General features: G+C 35.3%; 1 long non-coding RNA gene across 1 annotated transcript; it reads left to right on the forward strand.

Moving 5' to 3' along the window:
* Positions 1-1,533: 1,533 nt before the first annotated feature.
* On the forward strand, positions 1,534-19,129 carry LOC149182988 (uncharacterized). Its single transcript, XR_016257663.1, has 3 exons — positions 1,534-1,845; positions 17,969-18,033; positions 18,890-19,129. It is a non-coding gene; the product is annotated as an uncharacterized LOC149182988 (long non-coding RNA).
* Positions 19,130-21,903: the final 2,774 nt, after the last annotated feature.

Consider the following 21,903-nt stretch of genomic DNA (forward strand, 5'->3'; position numbering starts at 1 on the left):
GATAGACAACATCATAACTGTATCCAAACTTCATAGTTCCCATTGAATATCGAGAATGCAATCATCTGCAACATGCTATTAATCCAAGAATTTTATAGCTTTGTCTTAAGGTGATCATATGGCGTTAAGTCATGAGGAAACTGATCCATAATGAGGAAAGATATTTTGCATTCAAGTTCAAGACAACTTTTGATGACCACCTAGTAAAACTGTGAAATAATACCATCTTGTAATTTCACTTAGTAAATAAAAGTGAAATATCAATTTCACTGGATCTCCTAACTCTTTAAAAATCTAAATGAAATATTCTAGATATTTTTGGAATATTAGTGATTTGTATTTGATCTAATCTTAGTTGTACACATAAGTGTTGAGAAAAGGTGGTTGCTCGGATTAAGGAGATTAGTTGCTAAGATAGGGGAGATTAATTTTCTCAATTAGAGTCTGAGAGCATAAATAGAACAAGATGAGAGAAGTTGTATGCAAACATTTTTGGACATAAAAAAGACAAGAGATCAAAGAAATATCAATTGAGCGGATTCAAAGCATAGGAGAGGAGCCAAGATCAGATCAGAATCCATATTGAACAGTGTTGTACAACAATTTAGTAAAGTGTGATTTTGAGTATCCAGCAAGGAGATAAAGCAGATCTAAGTGTCCAGGAAGTGGAAAACCTCAGTTTTGACGTGTCCTTCTAAGTTTTGGTCATTAATGATAAGCTGATTTGAAGGAGAGAATTATGTGTGTACTTGAAAAACTATTCTGCGTCCACTGTTTAGGTTTTATAGTTATATGTGTGACTGTTGCATGTTCATAATTTTATTTAGTTATTAAAGTAATTCAAGATCTGAGTTATTTGAGAAAGAAACACAAGATAGTTGTCCTCTTGAACTTGAAAAATATTACATGGTATGAGAGGATTATCTATAATTGAGATCCTCAAGGGTTTGCAACAACAGATCAACTACCAAAATCAAAGACCAGTGGTTAGAGGGTTTCATTATTGTTGCTAGAAGGAATAACCACTCTTGTACAGGTATATGTTTTTTGTTTTATTTTCATATCTGAAAAGTTTGTAAAATAGATCTCAGAGATGGAAAAAGCTACATCAAAACTCTTTGAATATGCAAGTAGATAACCTCCACATATAAAGGTAAAAACAACTCTTTGAATATGCAAATAGATAACCTCCACACATGAAGATGAAAGCATATTTTAAACATGTTTAAAGCGGATTAAAATATAATAATAGAAAAATCAACAAAAATCTTGATACAATAATAATTCAAATAATTCTATTTAACAAAAATATATTAAAAATCACTATAAATTAACATTAATAAATAAATAAATAATTTATATAAAATCCCAATTTAATAATAAATAATTACCTAATTTATAAATGATTTATGTATAATCTTAATTTATATCAATTTAATGTGAGTTAAAGAATTGAGATAAACCATTATTATCCCACACACTTAAGTTTATTCCTTTTCCCTCTCTCCATTTGTGAAGCCAGGGAATATCACAATACTTCTAAGAAAGCATTTGGCACATCAGCTAGATAGCCACAAGAAGCCAAAGAGCAAAGCTATCTGTGTAAATACTTGTTCATAGATTCTCTCACATTTGACTCGTATCAAATAGTTCTGCAGGGGATGAAATGGGAGGAAACTAGAGCCGCAACAAAAGCTACATCCCCAGAAGGAGTCGAAGCCCTCATAGAAAATGTTACGAGGATTGTAGGGAGAGCGATCAATACAGGGAGTGAGATAAGTTCAGAGACACTCGCTCCACTCGCTCCACTCTCCTTATGGTCCAAAATATTTCTCTAGACATGAGGTTCGTATCTTCATGTTTTCTTCTCAGTTTGAGGTTTCATACCCAATATTTTTAATGAAGTTGTCTTAAGTCAACCATTCCTAGCTATACATTTTAGTCATTGAACAATGTATTGGGTCTTCAATCTTATTTATTAAGTAAAAAGACTATTCTGGAATAGATTATGGTTTTCCATGTGTTTTGTTTGGGGGTCTCATTAAAATGATCAGGGTTTGATAAATTTAGGGCTTGCAGGTTTTTTGGTTTATTTTAAGCTTCGAAAATGACAATGTCATTTATGCAACCCCATGATGAAGAATAGGTTTCCATGTTGAGTAGATAGGGTCACTTAACTGCCATTTTGTAGTGATAGTTTAATTAGATTGAATAACTTGGCAACCGGCCCCTGAACTTGGGGGTTTGCAAGGGTAAATAATTTTCTTAAAGAACCTTGGGGAGTGACTTCAAGGGTAATGATTTTCTTAAAGAACCTTGGGAGCTACTTTAAGAGAATAATAAAATTTGTGGGATTTAATTGAACATATTTGTCTTCAATTTTAACAGATGAAAATTACATAACATCATGCAAAATGGATGGTTTCTTATAGGAAGCCTATCTCATTTTTCTAATTCAACTAAAACTATTTGAAATAATCCTAAAATCTCCTTCGAATATAAAATGACGATAACTAGCATTTGCGAATTTTTTATTAAGTTTTTATTTTCAGTTTTAGCAAGGGTTTCTTCTATTTCATTTCCAAAGTGGCTTAAGAGAATTGTCAAGACATGAATGGTTGGTAGGATTAGTATGGTCCAAACCTTGAAGGGTTGCCAAAAATATAGTAGGTTTTAGCCTTTTGTTATCCAGAGGGCTATCAAAAATACATTATGTTTTACCTTCTATTGCTAGAGATCCAGATGCATTTGTGAACAACATTTTGTTTCCAAATGGTTGTAAAATAATTTGAGGTTTTAACTGTGCTGTTACTTATTTTGATACATTCTTGTACATTCGTCAACACTTATCCTATAGAAAAAGGTTGAGGAGTTTGTGTATTATTTGACACTTGTTCCCAACAAAATCAAAGAGATCATTTTATGCTCCTTACTAAGGAATTGATGGTTAGTTTTTTTCTTCAAGTGTTCCATCTTAGCAAAAAAATAATGAGAAACCAAATGATAAACTAGCATGAAGGATTATAATAGGATTTGGATTATTTTTAAGGGTTTACTATTAATGTGAAAGTTAAAAATCCCATCACTATACCCCAAATAAGTCAAAATCAAAATAATCAAGGAACTGAAGGAAATCAGAATTAGGAAATGTTAAGGAATGAATTTCTGTAAATGGGTAGGGTAACAGTCCAGAAAGTTCTAGAAACTTGGGGTAGACTTTTTATGAAACTGCATGAAACAGGGAAAATGCCAAGAAGTTGATTCCAACAACTTCTGCAATTTCGACTTGCCCACCAGATTTTTCTAGAACTTCGACCTGCCCAACACATTCTTCTACAATTTCGATATGCCCAACAAACTCTTCTGAAAATTTGACTTGCCCAACAAATTCTTCTGCAACTTCGACTTCCCCAACAAATTCTTTTGCCCATCAAATGTAGAAACCCTAACACGAGAGAGAGAGAGAGAGAGAGAGGCCCAAAAACTTAGATCTAGTTCTTCTCCTTCCTTTTCGTCCTTTTACCATCTTCTATCTTGAGAAGAACGAACTTTCTTTTAGTGAGTCATAATGAGGTTGAGTTCCTTCTTATTTATAGGCTTGTGAGGGGTACAAATTTCTCTCTTTAAGTCAACTTGTCCCTTCATTTAGGCTGACGTGATCTTTGTGCCATGACGAGGTCTTGGAGGATCTTTTGATTCTATTTTGAGGGCCTCTCAGGATTCTTTTGAGAATCACTTTTTTAAAATCATCGAGAATGCAGTATATGATGGTGGTGGGAAACAAAATTTATGTGATCAGTAGTTAATGGAGTTATTACCGTCTTGGAGGTCAACAAAGCATATGACTAGGTTTATTTTGAACAAAATGATTTGTATTAGGAAGCTTAGCTTCTATTTTAGAGACAAGCATAAAGGTTACTACAAAATAACATAAAATAGTTTTAGTTCCTTCCATAATATGTGAAAATAACACATAAATAATCATAACTTGAAGGGTTTCTTTGAATTCTCTTACCTCAAGTTTCTATGAAGAGGAACTATCAAGGTAAGTGAGGGAACCCAACCTTAAGCTCTCTTAAGAAATAATAATCCCCTAATTGACAAGCCAATCTAGAAAGTCTTCCTGCCAAATAATAAAGGCCTCTATCTTTTCTTGATTAATCATGATGCATGTTGATGTAGTGACGATATCAAGACATTGCATCATTCCCTCCACTAAATGACCGAATGAGCTTTGTAGTGAGAACAAGGCCATCTATAAAATTTACATTAAGCAATTTGTCCCCATAAAGGAGGGGAATGCCTCAAAACATTTGTTATAAATAAGAATCTTAAAGGAGAAATAATAACGCATCACTATAATACCACATAAATATGGGGCAAATGGTTTGGATCATTCATGACATTGCATGTGGGGTTCGGTCTAGGGTTTGTATTGGTTCTGTATGCTAATTCAACCCCTTTTATGGTATATAGGCGGGAAGATCATTTGCAATGTCGACCAAATTTGAGTCCCAGAGTAACTAGGTAAAGGGGTTGAGCTTTTATATGAAAATGCCATGGATCCTGCCAGTCTTCACGGTGCGGTTACTCAATTATGGAATTATCAGATGGGAACATTGATAGATTTCATGAGAATGATGGGTCAGTTAGAGGAGTACATTTTCACAAGGCTCAGTCGTGTTTGTGTGTGTAGGTAAGCCAACTGGCTTGGATATTTATTGCATATTTTTTTCTCCATGCAAACCTCTTTTTATGTATTTCAGAGATTGAGCAGCACTTTAAAACAGATCACCAAGGTTCAGTTTTTAGTATTTCCATCAATTGGACAATTGATATGGGTTTCAATGGATACATTTTTATATCCTTGAATGGTGGGTCTCTAACACCTTGGTGATGTGGAGAGGGTCTTGAACACATTGGTGTTGTGTGATTCCATCATGTATTTTGACAAAATTTTCATGGATCAACTAGGAGATTACCTTTACTTGCATTGTATTGTAAAATGTCTGGAAATTACACACGTCTATTGGCAAGTTTTTTAGTGGTGTCAATTGGGTCTAGCTTGGGTGGTTGGGAAGAAAATGTTATATTTCCTTGTTTTTGAGTCAATTGTTGTTTAGATCTATGAGGAATATCTTAGTCTTACTACCAGATGGAGGGTGGGGTGAGAAATTACACACAAGGAAAAAGAAGGTCACAAGGTAATCAAACTGGTATACCTAGTTTAAAACCTTCTGAATGGGCGAGGATTGTGCCATATTACAAGTCCTTGGTGATTTTGGTAGGCTTAGAAATATCTCTCATACTGCAGCCACTTAGCCAAAGGAGAGCTGCAAGAAAAATTCCCACCCTGTCCCATCCAAGGAACACAATTCTTTTAGAATTGGTAGGTTTAGTGAAGCTTCCCAGTCATGTAGCTTCTTATGTAGACATTGTGCATGTATATTTAGGACATCTAAAGAGTAGTGTCTTCGATTGTAAATGATATTAACTACAAGTCATATGACATAACAGTCAAAAATACAATTATGAAAAATTGTTATAACTCCAATTTACTTGTTAATGTTATAGGGAATGACTTTAAGGTCAATATATGGAGCTACAATATGCACCACTGCCTATATACGGAGAGTTAAGTTTCACAATGAGTATCCTTACATTGTCAGTGCTAATGACGAACAAACAATAAAGATATGGAACTGGCAATCTTGAAATTGCATGTGACCTTACTAGCGACATTTTTCGTGTAATGTGTGCTTCTTTTCATCCTAAGGAAGATTTGGTCATTTGAAGCCCCTTGGATCAGACTGATTATGTATGGGATATTTGTGCTCCAAGGAGTAAAATCGTCTACTGATGATATTAAGGTTAAGACAAATGAACATAGATATTTTTGGGGAGGGTGATGTTGTTGTCCAATATATTTTGGAATCCCATGACCGTGGAGTGAACTGGGCTGCTTCTTTTAATCCCAGCTTGACATTGATTATGTCAGAAGTAGATGGTCACCAAGAAGATTGAATGGCATGCAAATTCATTTGCTTGGTGAAGTTATGTCTATTTCATTAGAGATATTAATTTTTACTTTTATTCAATGTTCCACCAAGGTTCCGGGACGAGGGGGCGAGGGAGCGAGGGGGCGCGGGAGCGGCCTATGCAAAAGCTCCCTACCATTTTTTAGGAAACGTGGGGGAGCGTCAGGGTTTTAAAAATTTATAAATATAAAATATATTTTATTAATTGAGTCCACTATGACAATTTGGTTTAATTGAAAAGCTGCAAAGCATGATCATTGATATGAATATCATTTGACATTATCCAAATTTATAATATCATATAAAATAATAAATTTAAAATTCTAATTCAGCTTGGTCAAATACTAATTTAAATTTTGGTCAGACAAAGGGAGAGCTTCAGCTTGATAAGGTAGCCACTGAATTCTGTGAAAAGGTAAATGAACAGATCAGGAACATTGCATTGGCAGTAGAAGGGGCAACTACAATGGGTTGTCCAGTTGTATTGGATACAACTGTCAACAGCTAGAAAGTTTGTTATATTATATATAATACAGACAGTACACCATATGCTGAAAGAATAGTTTTAGTTCCAGGAGAGATGAGAAGATCACATGAAAGAGTTTCTGACAGTTTACTATCAAATGACATTAACTGCAGGATGACCATCTGCGAACCAACTTGGGTGACCAACGCTGGCATGGATAATTTGTCTACCTTATTAGAGCAATGCCATGCAGTTCAAACTTCAAACTAGCAGTGTATTTCGGGGGTGAAAATAATTTTCAGACTTGAGAATTCAAGCTGAGCCACTGTGCTCTGTGTAAATTTTGTAACTGTATAAATTCATATATAACGACAGTTCCTGAGATTTCTTGCTGCCCATAGTATTTTGTCATGCTTGCAGTAAACGCATGTTAGTCTATAGTCCACCCAATTATTTCCCACATGGCATAGGTGCTCCTTCCATAGTTTGTATGTCAAATGTCATGAAAATTAAAAACACAAACTGAATGTCTCATATTCTTTGCCTATCACTCCAGTTATCTCCCCACTGTAATCCAGCCATCACTTGAGAAAAAAAGGAGAAGTTTTAAAAGGGAAAATTCATGTACGTGCTATATGGTCCAGCAAATTTCCATGATACTGACCCTATAAAATAACGCTTTTTGAAACCAAAAGACAGTACAAGACGTTATCCCCATACAAAACATGAGTAGCTTTGTACCACTTTAGGTCTATTAAATCATAAACTATAAGCAAAGCCATTTTTTTGGGAGCGTGGGGAAACGTCCCCTCAGGGAAGGGAAACGTTTCCCTGGCACGTCCCCCTGAGTTTCCTCCATTTTGGGAGCGCGGGGAAACGTCCCCTACTCGTCCCCAAGTCCCCGGAGCGCGGGGGAGCGAGGAAACTAGACCCCTAGGGGGGGGAGCGAGTCCCCGTGGAACACTGCTTTTATTTTTCTATTACTCCTCTTTCTTGAGTAGCATCTTAGTTTGTATGTAATTCATTTTTGAAAAGTTAGTTTGTTTTGTTCTCGGATACCAAGGCCTCACAAGTTGGATAATTTAAGTGAGCATGTGAAAATTTTGTAGATAATTCATTTTTGAAAAGTTAGTTTTGTTCTCAGAGATCAAGGCATGGGAAGTTGAATACTTTAGGAGGGCACGTGAAAAATTTGTAGATAATTCATTTGTGAAAATTTAGTATGTTTTGTTCTCGGGTACCAAGCTTGGGAAGTTGGATTTTTTAACCTTTAAGAGGGCATGTGAACTATATGTCCCATGTGATGTTCCATCCATGCCATGATATTATTGTTAAAATTTAGAAGATAAAAGTATCTGAGTTTGAGATGTATCCAAGTACTGTAGAGGCATCCAGACATTTCATAGAGACCATGATTGCTTCTGGATCCTTGAAGCACATCTTGGTATGAATATTATTGCTATTGGGCATGACAGTGGGATGATTGATTTCAAGTTAGAAAGAGAAAGATCTAGTTTTGTTGTTTATGAGGGCACCCTATACTACAACAATGACGATTTTTTGTTGGCTCATCAATTTGCAACTCAAAAATACTCTCAACATATACAGATAAGAAGGGATGGATCCATGAATTGGATCAAGGATGATGATCATTGTTGTTTAGCCCCATGGAGAATGTTGTCCTAATACGTTTGTATGTTTATGGTGGGTGATATGAACTTATTATTTGGCTAGAGGATAGTGTTGGGACTTGGGAGAAGTGATGCAATGCAAGAAGAAAAGACAACAACTTTGAGGACTTGATTCCTTTTTTTCTTGCAATAAATCGACACTCACTAACATGAGTCATAACCAAGTGATAAAAAGTCACAGAAATAAGGTGAGGAATAAGTCAAGCCGTCCAATAATTATGGATGCAATTTTCTGTGCAAGAACATAAAACCTGCTTCTTGGGCTGGAAGATAGTGTTGGGACAGAAGAGTGACATAATGCAGGAATAAAAGACAACAACCTTGGTTTTGCAACAGAGGATTGTACTTGGGGACCTCCATATTCCATTTTTTAAATACATTTAGTCAGATGACATGGAAAATGTAGCCTTGCTGAGCAAGCATGCAATCATCATTGGAAGCAAGAAGCTTGTACAATGTTCTCTGCATAAGATTATTTGTGTTAAAACTTAAGAGTGGTGCTCGGGGTGACAATTGTGCTTTGTTTTCTTCCAAACAGAAATGGTGGCCTTATTGGAACACTTGATGTTCAAGTATGTATAATGAAGGTGTCTGAGAATTTTGTTAATTGCCTGAATGAGTTGGAAATAACTATGTCATATACATTGATGCATGAGTATATATTCAAGCTGACACTGATAAAAAGGAAGTATGGCAATGTTATGAGCATGATTAGGAACTGATTTGTGGATAGGTAGTGATTTGTTAGCTGCATTTGAAGGGCTTCCCATCAGCATCTCTTCACTTTTTCAAATATGAGAAGGCATGATTTAAATTATCAGTGTAGGGTGAAACTATTCAAATTGATGTTGCTTCTGCAAAACAGAGAGATTTTAAGGTCACTGGTATACACTTGGAATTGAGGCCCTTTGATAAGAAAATGCTGGCATTATTGAATATGCTCAATTTTGAAAGAGAAAGATCTAATTTTGTTGTTTATGAGGGCACCCTATACTGCAACAATGACCATTTTTGTTGGCTCATCAATTTGCAACTCAAAAATACTCTCAACTTATTCAGATAAGAAGGGATGGATCCATCAATTGGATCAAAGATGATGATCATTTTTATTTATCCCCATGGAGAATGTTGCCCTAATACGTTTGGATGTTGAGGGTAGGTGATATGAACTTATTCTTTGGCCGGAGGATAGTGTTGGGACTTGGGAGAAGTGATGCAATGCAGGAAGAAAAGACAACAACTTTGAGGACCAATCAATCAACAGTCATTAACATGAGTCATAACCAAGTGATAAAATATCACAGAAATAAGGCGATGAAGAAGTTGATTCGTCCAATAACTGTGGATACAATTTTCTGTGCAGGAACAAAAAACCTTCTTATTGTGCCAGAAGATAGTGTTGCGACAGAAGAGTGACACAATGGAGGAAGAAAAGACAGTGACCTTGGTTTTGCAATAGAGGATTGTACTTGGGTATCTCCATATTCCATTTGTTGAATACATTTAGTCATATGAGATGGAATATGTAGCCTTGCTGAGCAAGCATGCAATCATCATTGGAAGCAAGAAGCTTGTACAATGTTCTCTGCATAAGACTATCTGTGTTAAAACTTAAGAGTGGTTCTCGAGGTGACAATTGTGCTTTGTTTTCTTCCAAACAGAAACGGTGGCCTTATTAGAATACTTGATGTTCAAGTATGTATAATGAAGGTGTCTGAGAATTCTGTAAATTTCCTGAATGAGTTGGAAATAACCGTGTCATATAGATTAATGCATGAGTATATATTCAAGCTGGCACTGATAAAAAGGAAGTATGACAATGTTATGAGCATGATTAGGAACTAATTTGTGGATAGGTAGTGATTTCTTAGCTGCATCTGGAGGGCTTCCCATCAGCGGCTCTTCACTTTCTCAAAGACGAGAAGGCATGATTTAACTTATCAGTGTGGGGTGAAACTATTCAAATTGATCTTGCTTCTGCAAAACAGAGAGATTTTAAGGTCACTAGTATACACTTGGAACTGAGGCCCTTTGGTAAGGAAATGCTGGCATTATTGAATATGCTCAAGTTTCAAAGAGAAATATCTATTTTTGTTGTTTATGAGGGCACCCTATACTGCAACAATGACCATTTTTTGTTGACTCATCAATTTGCAACTCAAAAATACTCTCAACTTATACAAATAAGAAGGGATGGATCCATGAATTCGATCAAAGATGATGATCATTGTTGTTTAGCCCTATGGAGAATGTTGTCCTAATACGTTTGGATGTTGATGGTGGGTGATATGAACTTATTATTTGGCCAAAGGATAGTGTTGGGACTTGGGAGATGTGATGCAATGCACGAAGCAAAGACTAAACGACTTTGAGGAACTGCTGCCTTTTTTGATATGAGTCACTGATATGGGTCATAACCAAGTGATAGAAAATCATAGGAATAAGGTGATGAAGAAGTCGAGTCGTTGAGTAATTATGGATACAATATTTTGTGCAAGAAAATAAAACCTTATTCTTGGGCCAGAAGATATTATTGGGACTGAAGAGTGACATAATGCAGGAAGAAAAGAAAACGACCTTGGTTTTGCAACAGAGGATTGTACTTGGCAACCTCCATATTCCATTTGTTAAATACATTTAGTCAGATGACATGGAAAATGTAGCCTCGATGAGCAAGCATGCAATCATCATTGGAAGCAAGAAGCTTGTACAGTGTTCTCTGCATAAGATTATTTGTGTCAAAACTTAAGAGTGGTGTCGGGGTGACAATTGTGCTTTGTTGTCTTCCGAACATAAACGATGGCCTTATTGGAACACTTGATGTTCAAGTATGTATAATGAAGGTGTATGAGAATTTTGTCAATTTCTTGAATGAGTTGGAAATAACCATTTCATCCAGATTGATGCATGAGTATATATTCAAGCTCGCACTGATAAAAAGGAAGTATGACAATGTTAAGAGCATGATTAGGAACTGATTTTTGGGTAGGTAGTGATTGCTTAGCTGCATATGAAGGGCTTCCCTTCAGCGTCTCTTCACTTTTTCAAAGATGAGAAGGCATGTTTTAACTTATCAATGTAGGGTGAAACTATTCCAATTGATGTTTCTTCTGGAAAACAAAGAGATTTTAAGGTTGCTAGTATACACTTGGAACTGAGGCCCTTTAGTAAGGAAATTTTGGCATTATTGAATATTCTCACTAGAGATTAAAGAATTTTGAAAGGCTTTCATTTTGTGTCTTGTCATGGACAATATTGATAAGTTTTTGAAGATGTTGGGGATTGCAGAAATATAAAATGATGTTATGGGTCAATTTCACAATGCCCATATGTGAGTGCAACAGTTCATGGGCTTACAAAGATTGCTGATATGCTTGTACTTAATAGTTAGGTGGAAATATACCCACTTTGCCATCTGGAAATAAATCATCACTTATTGTGCCTCGTCCATCAATTTATCGCAATCGTAAATGGTTGTTATTGAGGGTTACCGAAGGCCTTTTTGAGGGTGGGTTGGATAATGCAGGGGTTGCAGTCCATGAAGAAGAGGATGAATGAGTTGCATCCAATAGTGGTTAAGACCTTGACACTTCTAGTGGGTTGGATAATGCGAGGGGTGCAGTCCATGAAGAAGAGAATGAAGGAGCTGCATCAAATAGGGGTTAAGACCTTGACACTTCTGGAGTTGAAAAACAAAATGGTGAGGTTGTAGTGGTCGATGATAGAGAAGTGAGAGGAGACAATGACGATGAGGTAGGATGGGATGTAGAAGATTTGAAGCTCCCTATAGATGTCTAAGCTGCCAATGCTACATGTACAACTCATAATGTCATTAGTTACATCATCACCACCTATGCCAGTAATTCAAATATGGATACAAAAAATCTTTTCTTGCAGGTTGGAATGCAGTTGTTAGTAACATTAATATGGCAATGTAGCTCTCAAGTCAACAACTTAATATTAAGAATTTCACTCCATTAAAAGTTAAAACCTTTGCTTTTGCATCTTTACATGGGAAACCATACATACCTCCCTATATTTGTTTCTACACCATGATCTTCTTAGCAATAGAGGGAGGCTTTAGTGAGACTGCTAGCTCAAATGTTAGAGGTCTGTGAGCTTTGGTATTTAAGCTTTTTATATTAGTTGAGAAACTTAGATTAGCTTACAAAGCCACAACACATGGGAAGTTAGCTTACAAAGCCACAATAGATGGGAAGTTTAGTGAAGCATTAAGGTTATTTATTACAATCTTGCACGCAATTCCATTTATTGATGTAGATTATGTTTAGGAGGTTGAGAAGGTGAAGAAATTGATTGGAATTTCTAAAGAATGTGTTCTGGATCTTCAAATGGGGATCAAGAGGAAGTTAAGGATCATACTGTCAAATAACAAGAGCTTGCAGCCTGTTTTACTCATTGCAACATTCAAAAAGTCCATTTGAGGTTGGCAACTTGGCTTTACCGAACACCATAGGTATAGGCTAGGGAAATTCAGTGCAACTACTAACATGGCTTGATAACTGCTGGAAAATGAGCCCACTGCAAACCATGCAACAAAGGTCCAAATATTTCTATAGGCATGTGCGAGGCAATTGCAGGATGCTAAAAACATTGAATTATGACTTCAGAAACCATTTTGTTGTTTTTGGAGCAACTTTTACACCTCTATACCGTGGTTAGAAGTATGTGTTCTATCCACATTGTACACCACACTTTATTCCAATCATAAAGGGAAATCTATGTGCTATATGTGAGCTTGAAATTGTGTTTTGGGTCTTTAGATGCAGTTTAAGAGAAATGAAGTTAAGGATGATATTGTTCAACAGAAAGAGCTTGCAGTTTATTTTAGTAATAGGAACCTTCAAAAACTCCTTTTGTGGTTGGCTTTTCTGAATACCATGGGTGTTTGTTATAGGGGATGGATTTAGTACAACAACTAGCCTTGCTTGATGACTATTTGAAGGTGAACCCCTGCAAACCATTCAACAAAGGTACAAAAAGTTTTGTAGGCATGTGAAAGGTAGCTACAAGATGCCAAAAAACTGAATTATGATTTTGATTTCAGAAAGCCTTTTGTTGGTGGTGCAACAAATTTTACACCTATATACCATGGTTAATCAGAAGGATGTGTCCTGTTCATATTGTACAACATGCTTTGTTCTATTCATACAAGGAAATCTTTGCCCTATATGTGAGCTTGCCATTGTGGGTTCCGATGCTTCTAGGTGTTGAATGTGCATCTTTATTTCAAGAAATTTCATTACCCATGCATATTTCCATATCAATATTTCACTCTCTACCTTTGAGAGCCACATTGAGCGATATGGCAGGAAAATCACTAACAAGTCTTGGAAAAACTTAACGGTCTTCTTAAGAGACTAGAGGAGGTTGTTTATTGATCACTGAAATGGAAGTAGAAGTAAAACTTTCCATGTTCTTTCATTGTTTACAATTTCAAATTTCAATCTGTGTTTTTGCTTCCCTTTCTTAGTCTTAGACAATGAAAAGTGCCAGTAATTTAGCTTTAGTTCTGGATAATTTTTTATAGACCCCCCCTGCATGTTTATCCTATCTTTATCATGCAAGTGTTCTACTAGTTTTTCTTAGTAGAAACATGCACTAGGGTCTTATTATCCAACATGAGGAAGAAATGCAATTATTTGAATGTTTTTTCATATGTAGGTCCTATCTAAATCAAAACTAGTCAAATCACCCCATTGGACTAGGCATGGTATTGAACTAGCTTGCTCACCAGACTGGTATCTAACCACTACAAACTATCCCTAATTGGTAGGACAAGAGACTCAATTTTTTATGAAATTTCTAAATGAATTTTATTGTACTTGCACAATAGACCTAGGTTTATTCTTTTGATGATGACTATAGATGCAAGGTAAACATTTGTGAATTTTTCTTAATGCCTGGAAATCACAATCCTCTCTTAATTATGACTCAAAATCTATAACTCTGAAGTTGTTATGTGTTTGAATTAAAAATATTTTACAAAATTCTTAAAAGAATTGGCTTGCAGCTACATAACATTATTCATGTCTATACTTGTATGTTGGAAAACGGGCTTTAGATTTAGGTTTCTATCTTTGTTTACATGGGTATTCTAAGTTCAGAACATAACCATCACTTTTACACTAGAAAGGCTTGGAAATTCTAGAGCTAGTTGTTTGTGCTACATGCACTTGAAAAGGTCTCATTTATTTGTTGAAACCAATGCATCTTCTAATGCAATCGACTCATAGCAGGAAGGAAGGAGATGACACAATTTAGATTTGTATTATTTGTATATTTACTTGTCTATATGCTGAAAATTTAGTAGTGGGGTATATTATGTTCACGTTGCCTAGGAAACTTACACCATGTTGCTTCATTCCTAATCTCAAACTAAACTTCACAGCCAAATACTGCTTCATCTTAGCAACAAATTATAAGGTCTTTAGGGCTTCAACATCTAGGACTCTTTGGTCTTCTTTTTTCTTTGGAGGCAAGGCCGTTTTCTCCTGAAAACTCAATGCATTTTATATTAGGATCCAAGGGACCAAACTGGGCATATAAACAAAAATCACTAATTTCTACACATCTTTTTGTTACCAAACTAGGTGCACCAAACCTTTTTTAAAACCCAAACACTAGTAGTAAAATTGCAGCATTTCATAGTAAAACTCTAAGTCTTCTCTCGTTGATATCAAAGGAAGAGATTGTTGTAGCAGCAGAAGGAGAGACTACCATCAGAAGCAGAGGGTTTCAAGAAACAAATAAGTGATAAGGGGAGTACGTCGTTTCTCTAGATCAAAAATGTATCACAAAAGGGGTATTTGGGCCCTCAAGGAAAAGAACGGAGGAACTTTTTCCCAGCATGCCAAAAAATGTCCTTCATGGCTCCTTTGCTTTGCTTGATGGGGAGGAAGGAATAGGATTGATGACAAATGAACATTCTCAAACAAAAACCTTGGTACAATGAGCCTATGCCACTGTGAAATTTTTTCTCTTGTAGATATTTATGCCCAGAGATCCAATAATTATGATAATATGTATTAGTTGTGTCGCTTTTATTTCGTCAAGGTCAAATGATGCCATAAGATGAAATAGATCAGATACCTTCATATTCCAGGTGATAAAAATACAGTTGCCATAACTTCACTAAAATTGCAAAAGTTTCTATGAATATAGATACTGGTGCAAGAGAGGATTCCCTTCTCTGATTTAGTTATGGATGCAGAGGGTTTCACAATTGTGCCAAGGTTGAATTTTGAGCATCGTCAAAGAATGTCCTACTCCTCTCCTTTACTTAGTTACATCATTCAATACTCAAAACTGCCATATTAATATTCTTATGTCGATATTGTTTTTGTCCTTAATAAGAAGCTCAATAAGAGATACTCTCCTAGGAGTATAGACGAGAGAAAATGAGACATAGTTGATGTGAAAAGATCCTTTTAGAAAAAATGTGACTAATTCATCCATTAAGCTGTTGCAACAACGATATAAAATACTATGATTGTGCCATATAAGAGAGCAAGGAGAAAGTGTCATAAAGTTGAGTATCGAACCAAGGGTAATGTGAACTATAAAGAAGATTATACACCAAGTTTGTTGTTCCAAGATCATTCCATATATACAAGAATGTCGAGAGTATACTTACATAAAGTACAGATATCAACCGACATTACTGTATATGAATGAAGCTGAGATCAATGTATACAACAGTGTAGAAATTATATTATCGAGACTGTACACTGAGGAGATATAGATGAACAAAGATTATGCAGATAGAAATTGTTAGCAGAGGTACACTACACCCCTTTGATGCACAAGAAGTTCAATTATCAAATGACCAATGAAGGTCATGTTAAATTCACTTCCAAATTCTATATTCTAGTGTTTTCCTAAACAATGAATGGGAATATGTCTTTGATGGCAAGGGCTAGATGCTCCCTAGATTTACAAAAGAGGATGGCACATTAAAGGTCCTGAAGACAGAGTAACACCTATCCCTCAGTATTTGTGATATATCACGAGTACCAGTGTGTGTAGAATTAAAGGAATCTATTATGCCAGATACTGAGGAGGATAAGTTGTGTAGATAATACTATATTAATGAGTACCATAAATTGTCTTCGAATCAAGGCATATGATTGGTGAAGGAGAGGACAATCATCTTGTTGGATAGACAACATCAATAGATGTATCCAAACTTCATAGTTCCATTTGAATATCGATAATGCAATCATCTACAACCTGCTATTAATCCAAAGATTTTATAGCGTCATCTTAAGGTGATCATCTGGCCTTAAGTCATGAGGCAACTGATCCATAGTGAGGAAAGATCTTTTGCATTCAGGTGTTTATAACACTATTCTACATAAGATCTGGATATCAAACTCAGGGTCCCCTACAGATACTTCTTGAAGGCATCTCTAATTTCAAGGTGAGAGTTTCCTCAAAAGAGACTACTCCATAGTCTTATGAACTTTCTTTATCTTAACTTTTCTTCAACGTGGAATCCTCAGGTGTGTTGCATCTCTTATCCAAATTGCTGCAAAATTTTTGTTTATAACTGAGGATCCCTATAGATTCTTCATAACAGATAATTCTTCAAGGATAAGTTATTTGACTGTCTTGTTCACAACTTCATTTGTGAACAAGACTGCAATATTGTCATAATTTTGCAGAATCTTCTACACCTTGTAAAAAGTTCATGAATGATGTTGAGTTGTATATGATGAGTTGTTATACCTAGAGTAGTGCCACATATAAGGTATCCAAAAAAAACTTTACTGCACAAGATAGCTTCAGGTCTTTTAGGAGAACCATTTTTTTTCTTTGAGAAATCCAAGATCTGAGTTTACTCAGGTGATTTCAGCAGAATCTGAATTCTGCTAATAAAATACTCTGATCAAAAGATTTCACGCTTTCACTTCTTGAAGGTACAATATGACAGAGGAAAACACAATGTCCTTGATGGCTCTTTTTCTTTGCTTGATGGGGAGGAAGGAACAGGATTGATGAGCAATGAATGTGCTCAAACAAAAACCTTGGTACAAAGAGCCTATAATTTCCACTGTGAAATTATTTCTCTTGTAGATATTTATGCCCAGAGATCCAATAATGACAATATGTATTACCTGTGTCGCTTTTCTTTCAACATGGTCAAGCGATGCCATAAGATGAAATAGATCTGATATCTTCATAATCTAGGTGAAAAAAGCACAGTTGTCATAACATCACTTAAATCACACAAGTTTCTAGAGAATTAAAGATCTTAAGAAAAATGACTAAGTGGCTATTTTGCAACAACGTTTTGTGACAATTTGTATCATGTTGGCATATTTTTTTGGGTTGTTCCTTGGTTGTAGGGATCTAGCCATTGCAGGTAAGTTCCATTTCAGTTGTGTTGGATGTTGGAGATTACTTTTACTTGAATGAAGGAAAGGTTTCTTGTTAATAGATATGAATTTGTAGTTGAAGGGCCAGTTTAGATGAACGTTATAAACTACTTTAAGTAGTGATTGGCCATCCTCACTTAGTTGTGCTTCCTAGATGTTATTATGCCTCTCATTTGCCCAAGTTTCTCAAAAATCTTTTCATTCTAACTGATAACTATTTAAAATCATATTTCCTCTATGTTTTTTTCTCTCTAGCTGATCTTATTTCCAAGTGGGAACCATGCTTTTATCCCAGATTTGACTCTTTCCGTGTTCATTAGATTTGAGCCTTTGGGTAAATGTTTATTTTCCCATTATTTTGTGTTTGTGCAGGTGTAGTTCCTTGTGCTCTTTTGGTTCTGGGGTTATTTTTTATCCTGGAATCTCCAAGATGGCTGGTAAGTTTTTGATAATGAACTTTATGTTTGTCAATTGACTGAGTTGATGTTAACCATGTTAAACCTATCACCATATGTCATGCTATGTGAAATCTTAATATCAAATTTAATGTTCTTATGAGTGTAGGCTAAAATTGGTAATGAAGATTTTTAAGCCTCATTCCAAGCTCTTAGAGGCAGTCAGGTTGATGTTACCCTAGAAGTTTTTGAACTCAGGGTAACATTTCGGAACAATTGCAAATTTATCATGTTCCATGTCAAATTCATATATGTTTCTATTTTACCCTTCTTGACTGATTGCTTATCATTCACATGGAGTTGCTTAGTCATGGAAATCCGATAATGTTCCAATGGGGTTTTAGCTTGTTTGGTTTTGAGTTTTTTTCAGTCTGCAGTCTGAATGTTTTGCATACAAAGTTCCAACAATGTATATGCATTTCCCATCAAGATCATATTTGTCACTAATCTGAATATTTTCGTCTTTCAAAGTGTAGTGGAGACAAGAAATAAACCCAAAATAAAGTTTTCCAAGATCTTTGAATGAAAATATGCAATGCCTCTGACTATAAGTCATATGTTTGCATAGTTAATAATATGATAGACTTTTATGATTTTTCTGAGTGCAAGCTTATACGATACATAATTTTTATAAAAAAAATAAAAAAATTGGGATAAATCACATAGATAATTTTCTTGTCGACGCATTTTCAATCACACAATGTGGTTCATCATCAGGACTAAGATGATTTTGTGTGTGCTGGTGAATTTTCACAAACTAGTTGCTATTTTATTTCTTACTTGGCAAGAATATGATTACAAAAGTAAAGTATCCTTGCGTTGTATTTATTAAATGCAGATTGGCATTGGGATGCTTCTTTTACAACAGTTGAGTGGAATCAATGGTATTATGTTTTACAACAGTTCCATTTTTAAGTTTGCTGGTGAGTTTACCGTCAACTTCCTATTAAAAAGTATGGTACTTGTGATCTGGATTCATATTGTTCTATTGATAGAAACATGAAGTAATTGAAAATATATATATTGGCATCATGGACTTCTAATTTGGATGGGAGTTGAACATATGGAGTCCTTTTTGTATCTTTATAGCCTTTCATAATTATAGGGTTTTAACTTTTAACTAAGGACACGAATCATTCATGTGATCTTTATGGACCTTCTATTGATTTTAATTATTGTTTTCTATTACACGCTTGCCTAAGAAAATATGTATTGATTTCAATGTTTTATCATTTAAAGCAAGAATTTAATCTGCTAATGTTGCAACCCTTGGACTTGGTGATGTTCATGTTTCTTTCTGATCATGAGGCACTACTAATTGCAATGCAAGCTAGGAATATTTCACTATAATAAAAGATTTATTGTTCCTCATCTTAATCATGTGAAAGCTATTGGACTATTTATGTATAGCTTGTTATGACTGTTGTCAGTGCTGTGTTGATTGAGAAAGTTGGTAGACGTCTCCTTCTTATGGTGAGTAAACAACTTATTTAGAAGAGGATCTCTTAACTCAGTCAATTCAAATTTTTTAGATATGACATGATGAGTGTTGTTCAGTTTAAAGGTCTCACATAAATTTTCAATGATTTCAACGGATCTCCTCTACAAGGATGGTTGTTTGTTTTTTACTAGTTGGCCTTGCATTTTATTAAAAAGTAATCAAACTCTCACAATGCTATCTCTCTGTTACTAGTATGATGAATAGAATCATAATAGATTCTCATCAACTTATTATAAAATGGGCTTTGACATACGTTAGATTCTATAATAATATTTGGAAGATTGAAATTGTAAAGATGAGTTCTTGGTGTATCCTGGCATCATCCAGAGCCACCTAGCGGGAGAGTCACATCTTGTAACATTCACCAGTATTTTGGCAGTCACAATTTTGTTGGTAAGCTCCACGTTTAGTTGGTAAATAACTTATTGAAATTTACATTATTACATTGATGTCTTTGTTATGTTGAAGTTTTGTATACTTGCATTTGTGTTTTGTTTGTACAGGTTTACATTGTCTCTTTCTCCCTCAGGATTGGGGTTGTCCCCTGGGTTATCATGTCAGAGGTAATGCCTTTATCCAGATTCCCTATATGAATACAACTATCGCTGCAGGAGAGGGTTCCTTTCTCTGATTTGGTTACAGATGTAGAGGGTTTCACAATAGTGCCAAGGTTGAATTTTGAGCATCATCAGAGAATGTCCTACTCCTCTCGGATTACTTAGTTACATCATTCAATACTCACCACTGCCATATTAATATTATTATATCAATATAATTTCTGTCCTTGGGAAGAAGCTCATCAAGAGATACTCTCGTAGGAGTATAGACGAGAGAAAAATGAGACATATTTGATGTGCGAAGATCCTTGTAGCAAAAATTTAACTGAGTCATCCATTAAACTACTGCAACAACGATATAATATACTATGATTGTGCCATACCAGAGAGCGAGGAGAAAGTGTCATAAAGTTGAGTATTGAACCAAGGGTAATGTGAGCTATAAAGCAAATTATACACCAAGTTTGTTGTGTCGAGATCATTCCATATATACAAGAATGTCGAGAGTATACTTACATAAAGTGGAGAGATCAACTGAGATTACTGTATATGAATGAAGTTGAGATCAATGTATACAACAACGTAGAAATTATATTATCGAGACTATACACAGAGGAGACATAGATGAATAGAGATTACGCAGATAGCTATTGTTAGTAGAGGTACACTACACCCCTTTGATGCACAAGAAGTTTAGTTATCAAATGATCATTGAAGGTTGTGTTAAAGTCGTTGTCCAATTCTATATTCTAGCTTCCACCTAAACAATGAATGGGAATATGCCTTTGATGGTAATGGATAAATGCTCCCTAGATTTACAAAAGAATAGGGAAGACTAAAGGCCCTGAAGAGAGAGTAACACATATCCCTCAACATTTATGATATATCATGAGTACCAGTGTGTGTAGAATTAAAAGAATTTATTATGCCAGATACTGAGGAGGATAATTTGTGTAGATAATACTATATTAATGAGTACCTATCCACAAATTGTCTTTGAATCAAGGCATATGATTGGTGAAGGAGAGGATCATCATCTTGTTGGATAGACAACATCAATAGCTGTATCCAAACTTCATAGTTCCCTTTGAATATCAAGAATGAAACCATCGGCAACCTGCTATTAATCCAAATATTTTATAGCTTCATCTTAAGGTGATCATTTGGCCTTAAGTCACGAGGCAACTAATCCATAGTGAGGAAAGATATTTTGCATTCATGTGTTTATAACATTATTCTACATAATATCGAGATATCAAAATCAAGGTTCCCTGCAGATACTTTTTCAAGGCACCTCTGATTTCAAGGTGAGAGTTGCCTCAAAAGAGATTGTTCCACAGTCTTATGAAGTTTCTTCATCTTAACTGTTTTTCAACGTGGAATCTTCAGGTGTGTTGCATCATTTATTCAAATTGCTGCAAAATTTTTGTTTATAACTGAAAATCCCTGTAGATTCTTCATAATATTTGATTGTCTTGTTCACAACTTCGATTGTGAACAAGTCTGCAATACTATCATAATTTTGCAGAAGCTTCTACACCTTGTAAAAAGATCATGAAGGATGTTGAGCTGTATATGATGAGTTTTTATAGATAGAGTAGTGCCACATGTAAGGTATCCAAAAAATACTTTACTACACAAGATAGCTTCAGGGCTTTTAGGAGAACCATTTTTTTTCTTGAGAGATCCAAGATTTGAGTTTACTGAGGTGATTTCAGCAGAATCTCAGTTCTTCTAATAAAATACTCTGATCAAAAGCTTTCATGCTTTCACTTCTTGAAGGTAAAACATGAC

Source organism: Pinus tabuliformis, chromosome 3_2 (assembly GCF_031772625.1).
Source record: "Pinus tabuliformis cultivar Carrire ecotype Pingquan chromosome 3_2, CPIR1, whole genome shotgun sequence".
NCBI classification, from domain to species: domain Eukaryota; kingdom Viridiplantae; phylum Streptophyta; class Pinopsida; order Pinales; family Pinaceae; genus Pinus; species Pinus tabuliformis.